This window comes from Acyrthosiphon pisum, chromosome X (genome assembly GCF_005508785.2).
Source record: "Acyrthosiphon pisum isolate AL4f chromosome X, pea_aphid_22Mar2018_4r6ur, whole genome shotgun sequence".
In the NCBI taxonomy this organism is placed as follows: domain Eukaryota; kingdom Metazoa; phylum Arthropoda; class Insecta; order Hemiptera; family Aphididae; genus Acyrthosiphon; species Acyrthosiphon pisum.
Window position 1 is genome coordinate 117,174,647 of NC_042493.1, and position 5,614 is coordinate 117,180,260.

Sequence of the window (5,614 nt, forward strand, 5' to 3'; positions counted from 1 at the left end):
GACTACTATGGTACCTACTATGGTACCCTGGTAACTGGTACCTTATACCACCCTGTCACCGCGCGTTTTAATCACGGCTTCGCGCAATGAACGATATACTAAATTATAATACTACTATTTTTTTCCCTACCAAAGCACTGTGCGCCCACACGCGGGCCACCCACGCGCCCCGGCAATCAACACAAAACGCTGCTGAACCTCCCTACAAAGTCCAGAACCACGCTCTGCTACCAAAAATGTTGCGCCGTTACCGATCCTACGGGTATGGCGGTTGTCGGCAACGACTCGCGTGATGTGCTGAAAGCTGGAGCGGGACCGGGTTACGCAATAAGTAGGTCAAAAACAAATTTAGTGGGTCGGAAACACATGTATTTTTAGGTACAATAATAATTTGATAAGCGGGCGCCCAGAATAATAATAATAAACTTAAAACTAATTTACCATAGCTGGCGAACAATAATTATAATTTTACATCAGCCCACTGACCACGCGGGTGACTAAATAAACTGATCAACCTGATTCGGTGACGGCGTAGCTCGACGACGTGACGATATTCTCGGTCGGCGACCAATGTGGCTCCTCGCCGGAACGGCGACGGCGGACAATGTTCTCAGCTCGTCGTCGGAAAATAGGCAATCGATTTCAGCGCGGGTAGTGCGCGGCGCGATCTGCTTCCTGGCCTCAGCACGTAATAAACGATCGCGATCACGCGGATTACTATAGAATGACGTATATCGAGAGCGAAGCGCGATGTTCAACTCGACGTCGGGTGTCGATCACGACGGCGTCGACAGACGGTTTTACGTGTTCACACGGGACTACACTCGGTGCGTGCAAAAGTGTTAAGTAACGCGACGCAACGGGCGCGTATAACAAAGCGAAGCTTAAAATTTTATTCGTAAGAATAGTGGCCGCTGATCACAGCTCGGGCCTAACACACCTCGTGTTCACACGAGGGTTTGGGGACACGCACGACACAATGCGGAGAACGGTAGCGCGGACGTTGCGCTATGTTCAACCGCTAGAAAAAGACAATTTTGATATATATTGTGCACGACAGCCGATGGCCAGCTCGCCGGCCAGCGACGGCGGCGCGGGACTGCGGAGGGGGAAAGCGTAGGAGCTTCGATATGGAACGCGACTTGGAGCGTCCGTGCTTTTGGCGGCAAACCCGTTCCGCGTTCGAACATCCTCCCCGCCGTGAGAACCATCTCACAAAAGACCTGAGTCGAGAACCGGAACTGGACGCTGGTGATGTCATCTGATGCCGTGCCGATCATGATCAGATGTTTAGACCCCTAGGCCGAGTCAGTGGTTCACATTTTTTTTTTAACGTACCAGCTATAAATAATATTCTAACTCCATGTTGAGGTAGAAGTAACATACAAAAAAATAATTCAATGAACATAAGGTTCGTAACTATTATGACATAATATAATAATCAATAAATAACACATAAAAATAATAAATGTAATACAATAAATAATTCAAGGAACATATTGTGCACCCCCGACCACCGTCCGCCCACAACAAGCACACGGCAACATAAATAGCGAGGTGGTGCGGTGCGTCGAAAGGCCCAGGCGCGACGGGGAATCCCGGTGGGGGCACAGTGCTTAAATGTGCTAAGATAGAACATTGGTCGGTAACTTTACCAACTTGACCACAGGGCGCGTAACTACACCAGCGCGCGTGAGGATCCGAGCGACACGGACGTGACCGTCGGAACCTGGCAACAACTCGATCACACGGCCGAGGCGCCATAACAACGGTGGACTCTGGCTGTCGATCACGACGACCATGTCGTTGAGACTAAGGTTGGGAACCCCCTCGGTCCACTTTGGTCTGCTTTGCAGAGTGGTTAGGTACTCGGATGACCAACGACGCCAAAACGCGCGGTGACATTGGTCCATTAATTTCCAACGATCGGAAAGGTTACGAGCAAGCTCAGGACCTGATCGCGGCGGGACAGCAAGTAACGGTTGCCCAATTAAAAAATGCCCGGGAGTCAAACACTCCAAATCATGTGGATCGGTCGAGGCGGGCGTCAGCGGGCGCGAATTTAACACCGCTTCTATGCGGGTTAACACTGTGGTAAACTCCTCGTACGTAAACACATGGGTTCCTATCACCCGGACTAACAACCTCTTCGTAGACCGAACGGCCGCCTCCCACAGACCCCCAAAGTGAGGTGCACTCGGAGGGTTAAAGTGCCACGTACACATCGCGCGAAAATTTGCAACGGCGGTCTGGCCCTCGGGACTTTGTATTAATGCGCGCAACTGCTTATCAGCGCCGACAAAATTAGTGCCGCAGTCGGAATACACGTCGGCGGGTAACCCGCGGCGCGCGACGAATCGGTCGAACGCGGCCAAAAACGTGTCAGTGGACAACTCCGTTACCACTTCAAGGTGGACAGCTTTAGTCGTGAAGCACACGAAAACGGCAATGTAAATTTTAAACATGCGCGATTTGCGCAGCCGCAGCTCTTTCAATTGTAAAGGTCCCGCATAATCGACCCCTACTTGTTCGAACGGTCGACGCGGCTTTACACGCGGACCCGGTAAATCAGCCATAAAGGGATACGATGGTTTCGCATCTAACCTAACACACACAGTACAATTTATTAAAACATTGTGCAACACGGAACGGAGCGACATCACCCAATACTGGCGTGCAATTAACGCAGCCAATACCCGTGGACCTGCGTGACCCGATAATAAATGCCATCGGCGGCACTGCAACATCGCGTAATGCGATCGTTTTGCTAATAGAACCGGGTGTTTACAATCATAATTTAATAACGAGTGCCGTAAACGGCCGCCTACGCGGACTATACCTGCAGTGTCAATAAACGGAGCTAATCGCGCTAGCGGTTTCGAGGAAATGCGGGCCCCCGCGGCCAACTCCTGCCGCAGCTCGGCAAAGTGTACGCGTTGCGACTCCGCCGCCAACACACGCGCAGCGATATCTAACTCGTTTTTTCGTAGAAAGGTGGGGACGCTCACATCCGAACCTGGCGTTACTACCGACCCCGTCACCCCACTCCGCCGGAGCGCGACATTTCGGTGACAAGCCTCTACAAAACGTCGCATATACGCGACTACACGCAACATGCGATCAAAATTAGAAAAACGAACAAACCACTCCCTTTCTTCGTTGTCAACGCGCGCGGCACACGACACTACGCGCACTTCAGGCAGGTCACACAGAGGTAGCGACGGGCGGGAATCGTCCCATTCCGATGGCTCGCCGTACGCTATCTGTGGACCACGCCAATACAAATCAAGTCGCGCTAAAGCTGCCGGCATGACGCCTCGCGACGCGCAGTCGGCGGGATTATCGGCCGACACGATGTGTTGCCAATAACAATCCGGCAATAAAGAGCGAATTTGGTGTACTCGATTAGACACATAAACTTTGAATGATTCATGGGGGGGCTGTCAACCACGACAGCACGATCGTGGAGTCCGACCAAGCCCGTAAACCGACAACATCGAGTTGCGGCGATAATATTTTTTGAATGCGACCTAACCAACGGGCTAACAATCCTGCAGCATTCAACTCTAGTCTCGGGACCGTTAACGCTTTCGTCGGAGCTAACTTGGTCTTAGTACCAATTAGAAACACTGACTTGTCCACTTCGATATTTATCATCCGCACGTACACGACAGCCGCGTACCCGACCTGTGACGCATCGCAAAATCCTAACAAATAACAGGGAGCGCCTTGACGGCCGTTAATATGTCGCGGTACACGGACACCTAATAACGACGGTAACTCGGAGACAAATGCGGCCCAGTCTGCGTGAATATCGTCCGGCAGCGGGTCGTCCCATGCGACACTGTGTCGCCACGTCCGCTGCATGATCGATTTCGCGAGAAACACCACGGGACCGAAAAGACCTAACGGGTCAAAAATGCGAGCAACAAGCGATAAAATACCGCGCTTCGTAAAAACAGGTGACGGTTCGAGACTTAACGCGCAACAAAAATAATCTTGGTCGGGATGCCACGCCAGACCCAACACCTTAGTGCCGTATCCGTCGTCATCACCAAACGGCATTGGCGCGCACGCGCGATCGGCGGCCGGAACAGCTTGCAACACGGCCGGCGTGTTCGAGGCCCATTTCTTTAGCTCTAAACCTGACTTACTTAAAACAGCGACCAAATCCGACTATTTCGGAAATAGATGTTTCTAGTTTGTCAGTAAGAAATAAGAATATTATATACCTATTATAAAAGCCTTATTTATAAACCTATTATTGGTTTATTACATTTTTATTACTATATTTGTTACTATATTTGTTGATTTTGTACAAAATTATAATATATTTTCTTTATAAAATTGAAATGCCTGAGGGCGCAGGGGCACCTATGGCCAATTTTTAATTTAATTTTTATTTTATTTAAATTTAAATAATTATAAATATAACAACAAGTATTGTCAATTAATTTCAGGATTTGGTAAATACTGGACAGGAACGACAAAATAAACTTGTTAGTGAAATTGTTTTACCTCAGGAGAGAACTACTTCTAAAAAAAGAAAATATGACGAATCGTATTTGTCCTTTGGGTTTATTCCTGTCGGAATGGCTGAGAATCCGGATGGACAATGCGTTATTTGCAACAAAATAATGTGTAATAGTTCATTAGTAGTATATATTTGTATGTTCACAGCCAGCTTTTCCACGGTAATTTTTTTTTTTCAAGGGGGAATGTCCCCCTTGGAGACTTTTATTTTACCGTGTAACACATTTCACACTGATTGTCTACGAAATTCTACCTCGTAAAAATATTTAACGTAATCAAATTTTTAGGAAATCTTAAAACTGAAAAAATTATTTCAAGTAAAAACACAAATTATTAAATAATATTTTTTTTTTATTGTTATAAATTAATTCTTAATTATATTTACACAAGTTTTCTTACTTCTCTAGTAAAAGGTACATATTCTACAATACGATCATGAATTAATAAACAGTAAGCAGTCACACCTGTAAGCGATTCTGAAGCTTCAATTTCCAATTGAACATCCACTGCTGAGGCTGTAGCTGAATCGTTCTGTTTTGAAGTGTCGATAACTATAATTGGTGCGTTTGCTAGAAAAGTAGATGGACTCAATATCGGGTTACGAATACTTTTTTCATAGTACGATTCTTGAAACGATGTATACATATTATATAATAAAGTGAAATTATTTTTAGAAAAATCTAAATTCAAATTATCGTATGGATAAGCTATCGAGTTTAGAAATACTTTAACGTTTGTTAGATTACAATGGTCAAATATACTACAATCTTTCGCTAACAAATTTTTACGTCCTTTTTGTAAACCAATTACGATAAATCGTGGTTTTTCTAATTTTGAAGCAGTTTTTAAATTCCATACAACTTTTTTAGTGGTTCCGAGTTCAGGATATTCAAAAGTTTCAAAAGATCTAAAAGGAATAAACAAACTTTTTTCTTTTTCTATAAGTTTCAATAATTTCAACCTTTCTTCATCGTCAACAGTGATATGTGGAACCTTCCAGACTATTTTATTTAAGGTGACTTTACCTTCAGTGAGACAGTTGCACCACTTTTAATTTGTAAAGCATTAAATCACTATGACT